Here is a 17898-nt window from a genome sequence, read left to right on the forward strand (position 1 = left end):
AAAAATTTCTGCAGGACCCTCCTGCCAAAGTCAGAGGGGTCATGGGGAGATCTCCTCTGTGTGTGTAAGTCCCTAAAGGCAGGGTGCAAAGAGGACAGAGCCAGGCTCTTCTTGGTGGTGCCCAGTGATTGGGCATCTCCCAACATACTCACTGCGTGGTCTGTGTTAATTTCAAAGTGCTTCTTGTTTTCTTCCATCTATTTATGATTTCCTACAATCATGCTGGTTTTGATCCAGAACTCCCAGCCCAGCAGCACTCAAGGATTGCATGGCCAGCCATCAATTTTGTCAGGTCCCTTCTTCTTATAAAATTGTCCTAAGAAATTAGGTAGTCGAAGGCTTGTAGGATTTTTAAATAGCATACTTAAAAGTTCTTTTGGTTTGCCTTCCAGGTTTTTTGAGTCTACTTAAGACATGCTTTCAGACTTTAAAACAGAAGAGCTAGAAATTTCTTTTCAAAGAGAAAAATTGAATGTTCAGAACATAATTTAGTATCAGAGGAACCTTTGCAATCTTGTTACCTCCTTGAGCAAAAAAACCCACCAAAAATGTTATTCATATTTTTGTTTCTGAGAGTTTCTGTGATCAGAACAAAAAATTTAGTTGCCATGGTTTAACCCCAGCCAGCCACCAGGTACCACACAGGCACTCACTCACTCCCCCATGAGTGCTGGGGGGAAGAGAATTGGAAGGGTAAAAGTGAGACAATTGGGGTCACCTGTCCCAGCTGTGTCTCCTCCCAACCTCTCCCACCCTCCCAGCCCCTCTCCAGCATGGCTGTGTTAAAAGCAGAAAAAGCCTTGGCTCTGTGTAAGCTCTGCTCAGCAATAACAAAAACATCTCTGTATTACCAGCCCTGTGTTCAGCATAAATCCAAAATTTAGCCCCATACCAGCTACTGTGAAGAGAATTAATCCCACCCCAGCCAAACCAGCCCAATTTCCTCCACCATGGCTTGCAGCTGTCTCTCCTGGATTGAGTCCCTAGCCCAGCACAATGCTGTGGTAAGCCCAGCACACATCAGTCCTTTGCAAGTCAAGGAGAGATTTCCTTCTCATTCCCAAGCTGAATTGTGGAAAAGGAGGGCAAGAACAGACTGGAGAGAGTCTGCTTTCTAGAGGCCTAAGAAGGCTGGAAGGTATGTGTTAGGAGGTTGATTTTGCCAAGTAAAGAACAGGGCATGTTCTAATAAACCACAAATGCTTCTACATAACTAGTTAGGAAAATATTCTGCTTTTTGGTTTTGGAAACTGACTAACAACTTCAAAACAAACACTGAAGAATCAGAAAACATTTTGCTTCAAAGCAAACTACAAGAACAGATGCTTGTATTTTTTAAACAAAACAAAACAAATTAAAAAAAATAAAGTCTTTTATTTCCAAACTGTATAGTCAAGCAGAGCTTTTTTAAAATTATTATTACTGGAAGAGACAAGCACAAAGTAATAACTTGAAGAAATCTGTCCTAATTTTTAGAAGATGAGGATGTTACTTACTGCTCTATCTACACCATACACAAGAGAGTTTGCAGACATGTGGAGATGAACAGGCCTCTACACAGAGACAGGAGAAATGTCTTCACTGAGCCTCTCCCTTTGAAATATTAATGCACTTAAAGTAACAAAATACTTCCAATGATACCAATGTGGACCCACAAATCTCTGCTCTGTTCTCAAGTGAGAACTATTTCTGTGAGAAAGGGCCAAGAGTTTTGTTTGAAAGCTGAAAATTTTCATAGGTGACTGCTATTTAATAACTGCTTCCCTGTGATCATTCTTTTGATTCCTTACTCCTGAACTTTTGTTAGACTCTTTTATAAAATAACCCCTCTCCTACCCTTGATGCTGTTCATGTCAGATTTTCATAAAAAACAAACTTTACACTCAGTTGCCTGAGTGAGATCAGTTTCTGGGGTGACATCCAAAAAGAAGCTCAGAAAGGAAGGAGGTCCCATGAGATACCAGATGTTGAGGGATCAGTGAAGTGTGAAGAAGGAATACAGTCAGCAGGCTTTTTCTTGCTTATCTCTGCTAGATGTGTTAAGAGTTAGCCCATGAACTACAGCAACATCTAACAACAGATACTACTGGAATGCACTACTCTTGGAAATCTCAGAACAGGATATCAGGAATCCCTAAAACTTCAGTTATTTGCTGTGTGAACATGTCCAAGTATTTAGCTTGGACTTGTGATTTGAAAGGCACCTATCCCAAGCCATATGCATATAAATCCATGCAGAACTAGTTGTAACCAGGGAACTGTGGACATTAGAAACTGGAGAGCAGGAACAAGATCATCCTGACCATTGCTAGAGAGGTATGAGTGAGATGAGAGCAATGCTGTTTCTCTCTTCTGGGGAACTGTCCTGCCAGTGTTAGGTATGCCTGGAGCAATCAGACACTGTAATGACAGAAATCATCTGAAACACAAAATAATACGCAATTCCAGTCATTCCCACCTTATGCAGTTCAAAATGTGTTCAGCACAAGGTTTTCAAGTGCTACATCAGAGTGAAAAGGCTAACTGCTTTGGAATACATGAAGTGTGACTTCCCACATTAGTAACAGCTCAGATAGTTTTATCAAATCTACATAAATTGTAGCCAATTAAGTTGACAGTATGATCTGAAATATCTCAGCTCTCATGTGATAATCAAACAAATTTTCTTCTAAATTTAGTGCCTCATAATTTTGTTTTATAGATTTTATTCATTTCATTTGATAGAAGACTACCTAATTAGGTTTTCACAGCCTTGTGCTTAAAAACCACATAGATTACTGCATTACTGTACTTTGTCATCTCTTGCAGGACTGGCTCGATGTGCCATGAGCCTTGTCACCCCTGTCCAGGAGCAGGCCACCTACAAGTGTCCCAAGCCCTGCTTTGTACTCAGGACTATACCTGCATCAGCCACCAAATTGCTCCTGGTGTGCCTTCTTTTAAAAAAATGGAGCTCTTTTAGTGCCAAGGCTACCTCTGTTTCACACTTGGTGCAAATTTCTTCAGAGAATAACATTTTATAGTGTTTGAGCTTGATGTGTGTAGGTAGAACATTGTATGTAGGTAGAGCTCACCATGACACTGATCCCAAGATCCATTGACACTGATCCCAAGATCCATTGCCCCACTGTCAACACTACAGAGGAAATGCTAACCTTCCAATGTAGTTTGGTTTTGCTGACTCTGTCTGCTGCTGGTTTAACATCCTAATTTCCTTTTGATTTGCCAAAGGAATCACACTGTATTTCCATGTGAACAAAGGACACAGCATAAATGAGCCTTGCCCTGCAGAAATATGTATTCGTTTTACTCTCAGTGTTGGTCATAATTTATTTTTCAAATTTGATTTGCTATGGGTTTTAGCTAGCTGAAGGGAGGTTCAGCTGAACTAACCTTTACTTCAACTTGGGAACAAGTATAATGTATGGGGTTTTGTCCTGCCATTAACAGCAGGGCTGTATTTGCTTCTGACTGCAATTGGCTGAGGTTCACGTACAGACATGAGTTCCATAAAAGCAGAAAAAACCCCTCAGTCTTGCTCTTCAGAACTTACTCCCCCACCTTGGTAAAGTCGATGTAACATTGCTTTTACTTTAATAATTCAGCTATTCAATGGATAAAAGAAATAAATTGAGTCCTTCAGCTTTTAGCTCTCCCGGGTCTTTGTTCTCATTTATTGCCTTGGAGCACACCTTGTCTCGAAATTGCTGTTACTCCTACGTGGATCTGCAGAGCCTTTGAGGGCACAGCGGAGCGATCTGGGAGCCAGTCATGGCAGTGGCCGGGAATGCTCCCAGGGAAGGGAGGGAAAGGAGGGAAAGGAGGGCCCCCACGCCGGCGGAGGAGCAGACAGCAGAACCGGGGCAGAAACGGGCAGTGCACAAAGAGACAGAAACGGGGCAGAACCGGGACAGAAACGGGGCAGAAACGGGGCAGAAACGGGACAGAAACGGGGCAGAAACGGGGCTGCTGAACCCGGCGGAGGAGCAGACAGCAGAACCGGGACAGAAACGGGACAGAAACGGAGCAGAAACGGGACAGAAATGGGGCAGAACCGGGGCAGAAACGGGGGAGAAACGGGACAGAACTGGGGGAGAAACGGGACAGAAATGGGGCAGAACCGGGGCAGAAACGGGACAGAAACGGGACAGAAACAGGACAGAAACGGGGCAGAAACGGGGCTGTGCACAAAGAGACAGAAATGGAGCAGAAACGGGGCAGAAACGGGGCTGCTGAAATTGCTTTCACTGAGGAAACACCAAAGAACAAATAGCTTTCCCCAAAGCCAAACTGCTCCTGTTCTGAGGGAAGGATGATGACAATAACTGGGTATTGCTGTTTCAAAGCTTTGAAACGTGCTGCCTTTGTACAAAAGATGAAACCAACATGAAGTATGTACTGAAATGGAAGAAAATGCATATGCAAAGAATTGAAGCCAAATATTTGAGCTAAACCAGGCAGAATACAGGGAAAAGAACATCTTCAGTTTTTCTGTGTTTACAAATCACACTGCTCTTGAGTGCAGTATCCTTCCCAAAGATTGTTAAAGATGGGATACAGTATGTCCTCTGCTAAAATTAATGAAGGATCTCAGACCTCCATTAAATACTTAGTGAAGGATCTCAAACCTTTTAATTTTGAATTTCTCAATTTCCTTGGTTTTGTGGTTTTGTCTGAAAATATTTGAATTGATCTGTCTCTTCAGGCTTTGAATAGAAGCATTTATTTTTGAAAAATATGTAATATTTCTCTCTTTTAGTTCTCAAGAAAAGAAGAGCTCTCTCTGTGAAGATGATGCATACTTTCAGTTTTACAGTCCATTTTGCTGAAAGTAAAGTGAGTCTAGATGGGTATATCACACATGTACTCTTTTTTAGTTTAAGCCTTTCATTTAAAAAGTAACGAATAATGTAGTAGTGCATATCTATCTGCTTTTTATAAGCTTCTAAATTTTTTATTCTGGAACAGAATCAATATGCTATCATATATGTGAATAATTACTCTGGGGCAAATTAATTCTGCAGCTAAGTGTTGTCTGTCTCCAGTTACTACAGTTTAACACATTACCAGACAAGACCCAAGCCACTGCTGAGCTCGTGAATGCTCCAAAGTCTGTCACAAACCATTTGGTGTTCTGCCTTACGTGTGCAGAGAGCAAGAACCTGGCCAAACCAGGGTTAAACCTGGCCACAGAACACCACAGCTCACCTGACAGCAGTCATGGGCCAAGTGTGAAGTTATCTGCAGCTGGGTTGAAATTAAGAGCACCTGTTTCCCTAAGGCAGGATGACAAATAGGGTGATCATCTTCAATGCCTTGCTTTGATAGACACCACAGAGGTGAGTGGAGGCTGGCTCTAGAGGAGCTTGTGCTGACCTGTGGCTAAAAGCCTCATTTTTGAGCTAAAGACTGACCATCCTTAGCAAAGTCAAGTCCTTGTGGCTCCATCTCCAGTGAGACTTTTGGCATCTTAACCATTTTCATCAAGGCAAACCCATGGGATGAAAACCACGTACAATGGCAGAAGAATACCTTCAGCCAATGGAGCCTTCATTCACATCCCTCAGCAGTGCCTGGAATTCTTTTAGCAGCACAGGGTCAGGTCCATGTTGGGCAGAATGATGCAGGCAGCTCCAGATAGCCATCCAGGATGGCAGAGCACACCTTGCAGTGCTGTGTTCTGACCTGCCTCGGGGAGACACTTCATCTCCCTGTCTGCCAGTGCTCTCTTTGCCAGGGAGGTGATCCTCTTGCACGATCTACCACAGGGAACAGCTGAACTCCAGCTTCTGGAAACACGGACTGGCTCGCTGGCTCCATCACTAAAGAGGGCAGCTGAATGCCTCAGACCCTGAGAGCAGGCGGGCAGGGGTGAGAGCAGCTGGCACAGATTATGGCACTGCCTTCTGCCTCAGCTGCTGTATGCCAAGGGACGGATGAAGGCCAGAGTTGTCCTCCCCTGCCAGGGTGCTCCAGCATTGCTCAGGGAAAAGTCCTTGTGGGATTCACATTCTCTGAACCTGAGAGAAACAGTGAGAGAAGCAGAGAAGAAAATTATCAAAGCAATTCTTATCTCATTTGCTGTGCCTGTGTTGTGCCAAAGTAGAATGCAATGTGGAGACTGTTTACCCAGGGCGATGGGGTTTTGTTTCCTTGGCCTATCAGGGCCAAGTGTGTCCAGACTGTCAGTCAGGAGACAGGCACAAGATTCTGTTCAGTGGACTTGAGCGCTTGTGCGGGTTCAGTTTAGATGTAGTGTAATACAGTATAGCATTATATAGTATAATAAAGTAATTAGTTAGCCTTCTGATATTGATGAAGTCCTCCTCATCATTCTCCCTGCCACGGGGGTTGTCCTGATTTTACAGTAAGTCCTGGCTCCTCCCAACAGGACATTGGCTGTAAAGAGAGGTACAAGGTTAGAGAGAGAGAGGAAAATGGAGGTAGAGAGCCCTGTCTCACCCACAGTCCTTAGTGCTTCTGATCACACAGGTCCTTCAGAAACTTTCTGCCCTGCTTTCTAACCCACACTTCTGCCATCTTGAGAAGATGGCTTTGCATGTGCTGTTATGAACCCTTGAGACACTTCTGCAAGCAGCATGGTGAAGCTTGTGAGGAAAGCTGTTTAGACATAGCTAACAGAAAAAATTTGAAAACAATCAGATTTTTTCCTCTGGGGCTTCAGCAATGTTCTCAGTAAAGCCAGGAGACATTTCCCATCATCCTGAATAATCAGTGTGAACTGTCTCCTCCAGATATGCTCCAATTTTTTTTTAAAAGCAAGTAGAAAAATTTGCAAACATGCAAGAGAAGGGATGTGCTGGTGCCCCCTCCTTTCTGCCTTGGCTCAGTGGTTATCACACATACACAGCCAGGAAGCATGAATAAACCAGGTCAGGTCCTTCTTTGCCTCAAAAGGATTAAACCCCACAATTCTTGCTTCCCTGGAGACTGCAGACTAGCTTGGCAGGGGGGCCCTTTCCAGGCTTCAAGCTAAAGCTCACCTTCTGTGCAGAATGAATTAATCTGTAGATAAGTCAGCCTGATGGCAGCGTAGCAATGTGGAGCTCAATTGGCACTAAAGAAACTTGCTTCCATGTGCCTTAGCCTGTGGATTGCTGTGTACCATGTCTAAAGGCTAATTTGTGTAGCAACAGACTCCTCAAGCTCTGATTTGAAAGAAGCCAGGGTGGCTGCTGCTGTGTTTTTGTACAGTCTGATGCAATTGTACAGGTGCTGAGGAGGACAGTGTCTGTGGAAACCCACCAAGCTTCTGGGTGCTGCTCAGGTTTACACATCTCCCTGGCACTCAGATGAGCAGGGTTATTTAAACTCAGGTCATTTTAGATGGGCATGAGCACAGTTTGAGATTATCGTGTAGCTGGTTCATGGTTTTGAGGACCACAATTTTGGATTTAAGTGCCTGCTTCCCATTTGCACCCGAGGCATCCAGATTGCTGGGACTGTCCTCCAGTGGTAAGGAGCTCAACCCCAAGGTCACTCAGTGGGAACTGTGCTCATAAATCACTTAAGTAGATCTCAAAATCACTCTCCAAATTCGAGTCTTCAAATTGCATATAGCTCACTGCTGAGAGTGAACAGGGCTCTGTGTCTGTGCAGTCAGATCCAGCTGCTAGTACAGCTGTGGGAGTGCTCCAGCAGGAGCTGCTGCACACCTTCTGACAGGAGCCTTTCTGCCAAGCTGAGCAAAAGAAACATTTTCCACAGAAACTGTAGATCATGGCCATGCAAATTCAAAACCAAAATATAATTGGTCTCTGGTGCCTGTTTTTTAACAGCAGGTGATTCCTCTCAGCTTTTCCTTAGATTTCTCTGTAGAAACATATTCTTTTCCTTTTCAATTTGTTTAGTCAAAAAACAATTTTCTATTTTGAAACATGGTGCCGTGAGACAGTTTAGTCTCCCATATGTCTTCCAGTCAATCTTAATAACTCATTTATAAATGCCCACCTGTCACAGATTGCAAATCAAGTATTAACACGACAGGCAACATGTTGTAACACTTTCATTTATGTTTTGAAGAAACCTATCTATTCTTGGAAAAAGGTGGGCTTACCTTTGAAACCACAATAAATTACAAAATTCTATAAACACAACATATATATATATATATATCTATATACACATACTCAGAAAAAGGTGGGCTTACCTTTGAAACCATACAAAGTTACAAAATTCTATAAACACAACATACATACATATATATATATATATATATACATATATATATATACTGGTTACTAATGTGAAAACACTCCACGTGTACTGTAGATTTATGTATCAAATATTAAGCTACTTGTCCACAGACAAACTGCCCCACTACCTGCAGTATCTTTGAAGAAGTGAATAATGTGAAGAATTGAGCAGGTCCTGTATGGACCAGCTCTCAGAATACACAGTTTTCTGATGCAGTCGGTAACATGTCAAGTTAAATTAACAGCCTGTATCTGTATATGATGTCTTGGTTTCATGCTTTTCCATCTCTGAGGCCATCCTCTGGGTTAGGTGCAAGATGGCTGTCAAATCTCCCAAGCTGATTAAGAACTCTCACTTTTCCATGGCAAAAGAGCCATAAAACCTAGGATGAGACTTAAACATGCAGGAGAGGCTGCAGCGAATGTGTGTTATGGAAAACTTATGTTGGATTTTGATTTTCTTACCACCCTTTCCTTTTCCTCCCATTTGCTATATTTTTCAATATATTTTGCTTCATACAAAGTGCTAAGACTTTCAGGAAAAGTATTTGCAAAGAGCACAGAGACCACTAAGCCTTGATTTAAAGGTATTGAAAATAAAACCACAGCCAACTTCTGTCTCATCTGTGGGGATATTTGCAGGGATGTGACTATTGTCTCAGGCCTTCTCTTTTCATTGCACGTGCCAGAGTTATGTTGAAAGAAAACAGGTGGATGATAAGTGCCACAATTAATCATAGTTCAGTGGTGCTGTGATATTATTTGCAGGCATATCAGACATACACTATATTTATATGGAACAACACTCACTCACACATCATGAATTCTGTGAGAAGAAGCCATATGACCAGGAGAAAGTAGCATTTTTAGAAACTGTAACTAGCACAGAGAGTCAAATGTGGGTTATTTGCAGTACAGACTGGGTAAGGTGGCAGAAGAGGCAGAATTCATGATGAATAAATTGGGTATTGCTGCTCAAATAGAGATAGCTGAGATTTCTTTTGTCTTTCTTGGAGAGGAGCCTCTTCTCAGTGTCTTCAAGATCACAGAGCTTGCTGCTAATGCATTGAGAGCAAAGAAATCAGACTGAGAGAGCTTAGGGAGAGGGGTTGCTTCAGGTTTGTGGGCACTTGGCTGGCCCCAGCCCCACGCTGCCCATCCCTGCTCCTGCAGTGCAGCTGTGCTGAGGAACACCTGGCTCCTCACCAGCCTCACAGTCCAGAAGAAGTAACTTCCCCTGCCTTCAGAGCCCAGCAAGCACCACTGAATGCCACTTCAGCTGACTGGGGTCTCTGGGCACATCTTCTCTTTCAGTACAACACTGTGTGTTACCCTCAGAGCTTCACCCAAGTGCCCACAATATCCCTGCAAAATCCTGAAAGAGCCAAAATTACAGCACAGTTGTGTTCCTTTCCTGAGGCTTCCCAACAAACACAGATCCTGGCAAAGCCCTCACTAGTGTTCACCTCTAGGAAGATTCTGAAGTGGATTCTCCTGGTAACTTTAATGGCCGTTTAGTTTTAAAGTGGGGAGCACACCAGGCAGCAGCAGGGGAGCATCTGCAGGATGATCCCTCCTCCCAGGGTGGCAGGTGAGGGGGCAGCAGCCCTCTGTTCAAAAAGGGTCTGTAGAGGTTACACTGCTGCATTTTTCCCCTTTAACTCCAATAGCAGAAGCAGGTAGGATGTGCTGCTGCCCTTCTGTGTTTCCCTGGCTACCACAGAAATGTGGCTGTTTTACTTTCCCCAGCCTCTTCTCAATAGTAATGCAAAGGAACAGTGTGTCCTTCAGCTGCTTCAGCAATCTGAAGTGCTAAGAATGCAAAAGACTCTTTTCTGTCAGTCTTTTGTCTTTTTGTGCTTCTGGGTTTGCCATTAATAAAGACAATTTTTTCCCAAGCACTAGTTTCCAAATGAACTGTGGTTTTGTCAACTCTATTGATATGATTTAGTGCAGAACATTGCCCAAAGGGTTAATGGTGAATCTAGTTTATTTGCACTGTTGATTGTGGGTTTGGGAATTTTTTTTTCTTTTTTGGTGGGAAGGAAAAAAAAAAAAAGAGAAATAACTGTTAGAGTGAGATAAATCCCAGTCAAAACATATCAGTAAATACTGCATCATGGTAGTAACTCTTCAGGGAAACTAGAGGGCAAGCTTCTAAAGTACTTTGAGCTCTGTAAACCTGCAATTAGGTATCTCCTCAGCTTCCCAAAGAAACACTAAGTGCCTCACTCCTAGGGGTTTGCATGTTTAATCAGCTAAATGCTTTCAAAATACTGCCCTGGGAGGGCTCAGGAAGCCTGCTGCATAAAAATAATAGTCATTGCTGTGTGTCAGCAGTCAAGCAACTCCTTTTGTAAGTCTGCTGATTTTTATACCCAGTGTAACTGAGCTGTCTTTTGTCTATCCCTCCATTTGTCTCAAATTTTTGTGCCAAGAATTGTGTCTTATTGTGTACTAGAAATCACTGTGGGCCAAAGAGGGTTTTATTATTATTGTTATCATTATTGTTGTATGTGTGAGTACTGCTTAGTATCTACATGGGGCTTGGCTTCTGACCCATTCATACAAATAACTTTTCACTTCCTATGGGTCAGTCTTTGAGTCTGGGGGAAACTGGGTATACAGCTCATTTTTAGAGCTTGTAGCTCTCAAAATGAATCTTGAAGGGCAGCATTGAGGTGTTTGGCATCACACACCTGAATGAAGGTGCAGATCAATGCAGCAGGAGGCTGAGATGAGGCAGAGGCTGTGGAACCAGTCTGGGAATGCCAAGTTTATGTTATACTGCAGATTTAGGCCCTGCCCTCAGCTGAACTGCAAGGGAGAAGGAATAGCTGGGGTTATTTACTATTTACAGTTAAAAAAAAAAAAAAAAAGAACAGGAATAGCTGGGGTTAAACAATACTATTTACAGTTAAAAAAATTTGGATATTTCTCCTCTGATTTGGGAAGCTATGTCCAGCAGCTTCTGAATGTTAGGACTGTTGAGCAGGGATTAGGGTTTTTGAGTCTGTCAGACCTGAAATTGCTGACCCTTGGAAGTATCCAAAGTCAAAGAGCAGCACCAGCCTCCTGGGCAGCTGCTGGGATTAAAGCCTGGCCAGATCAGTCATGCTCAGTGCTCCACGTTGCATCAGGAGAATTGCTGAAAGCAAAATATTTCCATAAAAAGTTATATTTTCAAATCACAAAACTTTCCCAGTGGAGAAATGTTCCATCAGAAAAATGTTGGACCATTTTGACTCTTGGCACACTTTAAGGTACAAAAACTCATTGCATTTTAAATAAATTTCAGCAGCCTCAGCCCATGCCAACTCTCAAGCAACAAATCAAGAAAACTCGGCTTTTTCTCCAGTAATTATCCAACCTGATAATTCTCTTGTCATTTCACCCTTTTGCTTCAGTGAAGGAAGAAAGGGCGTGTTTGCAGCACACCAAGATGCTGTTTGCTTCTATTTCCATTACGCTGGAAATTGAAACTCATAAAAAGTCATGATCTAAATATATATATATATACACTTAATTTTAATCCCAAAGTAAGCATATACAAACAACCCCAAAAATCAATTACCTTCAGGATGCACATGATCAGACTTTGTTTTATAAAACTTTTTTTTTAACATAGTCATTTCTAAAATCAACATAAAATATGCCTGTTTTTCAGGCACACACATAAGACAACAGCCTGTCTTGCCAAAGTTTGAGCACATGGCTTTTGAAAGTCTAACCAGTCAACACCCAGTGCTTAGACCTTTCTTCTCAACCATTAAAGTTGTACGAAAATGGAAAGCATTTGCAATAAAAAATTAGTGGAGTGGCAGAGCTAGGAACCTGGACAATATGTGAATTCTGATGGATAATGAAATAAAAATCTTTGGACAATGTTAAAGTCTGACAGGAAGTGAAAAATCAGGCAGTATGGAAGCTAAGGGTGAGTGTTTATGTGTTTGTCATTGCATGTCATGTGAATTAACATACTGTACAGTCTGCCTTATATTGTGCTGCCTGAATTTTATGATTCATAACAATTTTCCTCATACCATCTCATAGCTACAAAATTATGCATGGTTGCAAAACAAGCACAGCAATGCTGAATCATCTTTTCTACATACCAGTAAGCCTCTGAAGCAGCCTACCTCACCTTAGGTATAGGGGAAAGAGAACTTGGTGTAGACATCTTAATATTTGAATATTAATAATCACCATTAGGCTTCATGTTCAGTCTTGACCAATGAACTGATGTTTACGTGAGTCATTTATCAACTCAATATTATTTTAATATGTGTTTTTTATCATTAAGTTCCTCAATCTTTTGTGAAAAAGAAAAAGCCACAAAAGTCAGCTGTCAACAAAGATCAATGGCACCGTAGAAATGCCATTAGTGAGGGACTCCATAGGAATCAGCAGCATGCCAAATACTTCACTTTCCACAGTCTTTGTCCCTGCAGATCTGTCATCTCCAGAAACAAACAAACAAACAAACAAACAACAACAAAAAAACCAAACCAAAACAAAACAAAAAAAAACAAAACAAAAAAAAACCCAACCCAACAATTTCAACCTTTTGCTTACCATTTTTAAATTTAAAAAATACAAACACTATTTAAACCCTTCTCTGTATGTGAAAACCACTCAGACACGAAGCAGCGTTGCTTAGCACTGCGCGTGTGTCTCTGGAGAAAATGCCAGCTTATCAGGAGTTTTAAGTGGCAGCCAGCATGACAATAGCAAAAGACATGAGCATTCAGGTGTGAAATCATAGAACCTTTCCAGCAGCAGCATTTTGCTGTGTGATAGGTTGCATTTGGGTTTGTGAGAATGTTTCATACATAATTTCGGGTAAAGCTTTAATATTTGATTGGAGAGCCAGCACAAATGAAGTGCCAAGCATAAAAGAAGTCCAAGGCCAGTGCCTTCCTCCAGAATCTCTTTTGTGCAAAACAACTTGAAAATCATTGTTCATAATTTAATTATGTAGCACAGTTGTGCCTTTTAGAGCTCATATGGCATGAGGCAGAACAATCTTGTGGATGATAGCCCATCACTAGAATGGCTTTTATTGCACTCTTTGAGGGATTACAATAAGAGTGCTGAAAGGATTCGCGTGGAAGTCTTTGCCCTACCATAAAAATGTCAGTAAAAATAACATCATCTTTCTCCAAATTTCAGCCTCCCCAAATTGAATTATTTTCTAGCAAAACAGTGGGTTTTGAGTGGCCTGAATTTTCCCACAAAAACACAGAATATCTGAGAATTTTCAATTTCCTGAGAACAAATCCAAATTTTTAAACTAAATCAGGCCCTCTTGTCAGGAAGCTTTGATTTGTTAGATCTCCAGCTCTCTGTCCACCCCAAACAACATTTCTACGTGCTTGCCCAGCTGTTGTTCAGCAGCTCCAGCGCTTGCTGCTGTGGGGCTGGTGCAGACACAAGCATTTTTTTCATGATTAAGATCATGATGAAGTTTTCCACTCCAGGCTGCTGGAGGGTTTACAAGGCTGGGAGGTTCCTCACCGAGTGTGCCCCTGGGTGCCAGGCACGGCTGTGGCTGCTGGGTCTGAGCTGAGCCTGGCCCGGGCTCTGCTGGGTGAGGCTCCCACGGCAGCCAGGGCTTGGGAGCTGAGAAATGGCTTTGGCCCCCTGATTGTGCTGTCCCACGTGGGACGTGAGAGGTGGGAGAGACAACTGCTCACTTTGAAAATTTAAAAAGGTTTATTAAACCTTGACAAAAATACAACAAAAAGAGTATATAAGGAATAATTTGCAGTGCTGGGAACTGCCCTCGTGGATACCACGTGGCCAGTTTGTCTTTAAGATGGATGCTCTGTCTTTTATACCCCTGGGGGGTTGCAGCCAGCCCTGGCCCCTCCCAAAGTCTGCCAGTCAGCTTTTCTTTGCCATTTATCGGTGGAGATTGCTTTCTTTTAACTTGATTAGAGGTCAGGTGTTGCCATGCCTCACCCCCTAAGCACCAAGCTTTTCCATTCCCAGATGCCCCAGGTAAGGGATACACATGCACGCCTTCTCTCTGCCTGTCCTAGACAACCCTGGCTGTCTGATGGCAACAGTGCAGGGGGGGAAAGGGAAACATGGGGAGAACAGAGGACATCTAAACTACCATAAAAAAACTATACATCACTAAAGCTTTTCTTAATATTCACACGATAGTTATCCCTTAATTGTGAGAGCCAATCATTTCATTATCCATCTGTAACAGAAGGTTTTGCTTTTTGGAGCTGTAGTGTCTCACCATCCAGCCCAAAGGCTGTGGCCCCCACATTCACAAGTCACTTCTGAAGCAATGCAGTGTGAGAAATAGCCACTCACTTTTCATGATTTTAGAAAGGTTTATTAAACCTTATCAAAAATACAACAGAAGACTGAATAGAGAAAATGTTATGGCGCCAGGAGCAAAGGATTTTCCCCAGCATGTGCTCGCCCACACAATGGAGGTTTTGCCTTTTAACCCTTCAACCCCTCCCAAAGTTCTGCCCATCGACCTCTTCTTTGCTGTCTGGTGGTGGAGATCACATCCCCAAATCCTGATTGGAGGTCAGATGTCACCACAGTGACAGGCCAGCCCTCCCAAATGTCCCAACCCCAGCTGTCTCTTGATACCAATGTGAGGGGGTAAAACATAAATCTATAAAACATTTCTTAACCTATATACATGATGTTTGTCTGTTAATTGTGCCAGTCAATCACCGCATCACTGATCACGCCGTCTCTGGGGTGGGCTGCCAAGTGCTGGCTGCAGGGAGCCTCTGCAGCCAGAGCACTCAGCACCATGGACATTTTCTCCTAGCTGGAAACTTTGTTTTCAGAGATGTGCCCTTGGCTGAAAAACCCCAGCCAGGCAATTAACTCTCAGAAGATGCATTTCATATTGCATCACCTCTCTCAGTGCAAGAAAGATGTCCCATTGTTTTAAATGACACAGCTTTTTTTTTTTTTACTTCCCCTTTTAATATTTTTATTGTTCATTTTGATTTTGTTTGTTTGTTTGTTTGACTGTTTTTGTAGACTGACTATTTTACCAGTCATTATTTTATTTTTATTAGTACTTCATCTGGTTCCTTCTGTATAGATCTTTGCCTTGCAGACATCACAATCACCAGTCCATAATGGCTCCTAGCAACCTCTTTTCTTTCTCATGCTCCTCCACCACCCAGGTGCATTGCTACTGGCTATTTTCCACCCTGTGCCTGCAAGCAGCTGGGTGGTTTTGGTTACTTTGGAGAAATCAATGGGATTTGTTGCACCTCAAAGGAGGTAATAAACACTTTGCAGGATCAGCCATTAGGCTTTGGCTTCCTTACTGATGAATTTGCTACAATGATAATTACTGAAGTTTCACTGTCTGCTGTTATGGGGAATGAAAATGAAAAGGAATTAAACTTTCCAAAAAATCCCTGTCTAATCTCACCATCATAAACTTTTTGCTACTTAAGCTCTTTAAGTCATTTGGCTTCATAACAGACTATTTGGGTGTGCTTGCTAATATGGGCAGGATGACACCTGACAACAGTGACCACGCTGTTGAGTGATGCCTACACTGGAAATCCAGTGTTTTTTAACGCAGAGATTGTATAGGTGAAAGAGAAGCACTTAACATAAACCCAGAGAACAATTTTCCCTATATTGATAAATAATTGCAAAGAGTAATAATTATAGGCACAAACCTGCATGGACTTGGCAGAGCTTACTGAAGTGCTAGAAAGGAAAAGCTTTTTTTTTTGCCTTTTTTTTTTTCCCTTCTCCTTCAGAAGACATTAATTTAAAAGGTAGAAAGTGCTGCAGCATAGTTCTCATTAACAGAGGTAAAAAGAACCACTGCAGCTCCTTATCAACAACCTTAATCACAGCATATGCTATATGCTGCTTAATCTTTGCTAGCCATTATGAATTACAAATTACCTCATACAGTCCCAAAGCAACTGAAGATGGGTCTGCAGAATCTTTTTATAGGGGGTGACACTTTAAGTTATGAGAATTTGTAGTAAAAATGTTGATGAAAAGCAGAAAATTGAATTAAAACTTGAATTTAATGTGAGGTAAGCATCTGTTACAGCCACTGTGCTTTAAACCTGTACAGTATGGAGAGAAAATGTAAAGGATAGCTCCAGAAAAAGTCATTGCAGAAGTAGTAATAATACCAATAACAGAGAGTATGCTAGAATTTATATAGGGTTTTCTTTGTAATAACATTTCAAAGTGCTCTGCATAATCAGTCCTTTAAAATTCAGTCTCTTTATTAATTACTCATATATTATAAACTTCAATATATGTTTTACCAGGTTTAAGAAACTGTTGGTTTTTTATCTTTATAGAAAATGTATTTATATCAGCATTTGTAGTAAATCCATTAGCTAAAAAAAAATCCCATGCTCATTAAGGTTCTACTTCATGTAAATGAGAACTGGCAGCCCAGCATAATGTTTTAGGCAGCTTTCTGATCTCAGCCAGGAAATGCCCAAAGAAAAGTAAAATTGCAACTGGTAAGGCTGAAGAGACGTGGAAGTTCAGAACACATTTCCATGCTCAAGAGGTTGTAGTGTTTGTAGCCCACTACAAATCCCAAAACTCTTGAATTAGTACTAGTCAAGAGGAAGTGATACTTGTTTATTTTTCACTGATAAGAAAATGCTGATATCTGAGGGGATTTTTTCATTTTTGGAACTGCTACTTATTGCAAGATCTTGGGCCACATACATGTGGATCACTTGTATCTGGGTTCCACTTAGGAAAAAAGGCAATATAATAAATGACAGGTATCATGTTTTTATGGACATTAGGTCTTTTGGAGAACAAATATTTAGAATTCAAGCTCATCTGAAAGACTTCCATTTGACAGCTGTCATTTCAGAACCACTGAGTGAAATTGTGTCTCTTGCAAGTTCCTTTGGTGTCAAAGCTTTGTGTCAGGGCGGGCAACAAGAAATTTTGATAGCAGTGTAGCACAAGGAGTGTTTCCACCTGACTTTTCCTGTGTTAAATAAAAGGGTCTATTGTGTCTGAGTAGACCTGCTGCTACCCAGCCCTTGGCTGCAGCTCCTCTGTGTGTGCCCTGCCGAGCTGCAAACAGTGAAAGGGTCAAAACTGTGCCCCGCTCCCCATGCCACTCTGTCTGAACTGAGATGTAAATTAGAGAAAGAACACATGCATGTCAAAAGAGCACATGGCTTTCAATAATTTCTTCACAGTGAAGAATAGCGGTGTTTGTTATTTAAAAGATTGTTTTTGTGTTTCAGTAGAAAATATTTTTTGCCTGGTGTTTTTTGTCAGACAAATTGAAAGGATAAAAATTCTGACCTTTCTCTTTTTGTTTTGAAACTCTGCATGTATGTGTATGTGCAACCTACATTTCAATTTTCAGCTGCTTTCTTACATATTTTTACTGACTGTAGGTAACGGGCAAAAAAAGAGAAAGGAGTTAAAAATAATTTTAAAAAATGCATACATGTTTATCTTTCCAGTACTTCACAGGGACAATGCCCAGAAAATATGAGAGAGAACATATTTTAGAAGACATGTGATATATGCTCAGCTATATGAGAGCTTCTCTCATTATCCTGACAGAAATATAACAAATGTGTTGAAGTAATTTGTAAAAAACCACGCTGGAAATTAAAATAGTTTAATTTAAAGTAGGATCTTTCACTTAGTCAACCAGATATCA

The 17898-nt window shown here is 41.6% G+C and overlaps 1 protein-coding gene across 3 annotated transcripts in view; it reads left to right on the plus strand.

Annotated features, from left to right (window-relative positions):
• Positions 1-17898, plus strand: part of SMPX (small muscle protein X-linked) — a 42734-nt gene that overhangs the window by 18407 nt on the left and 6429 nt on the right. Inside the window, exon 5 of one of the 3 annotated variants that reach the window (XM_039714348.1) lies at positions 2809-3649. The exons of the other annotated variants lie outside the window; for them this stretch is intronic. The gene's annotated coding sequence lies outside the window, so the exon portion shown is untranslated. Of the gene's footprint in view, positions 1-2808; positions 3650-17898 lie in introns of those variants that run through there. 3 annotated transcript variants of the gene reach the window in all.

The sequence above is a fragment of the Passer montanus genome, unplaced genomic scaffold (assembly GCF_014805655.1).
Source record: "Passer montanus isolate IOZ18808 unplaced genomic scaffold, ASM1480565v1 scaffold3, whole genome shotgun sequence".
In the NCBI taxonomy this organism is placed as follows: domain Eukaryota; kingdom Metazoa; phylum Chordata; class Aves; order Passeriformes; family Passeridae; genus Passer; species Passer montanus.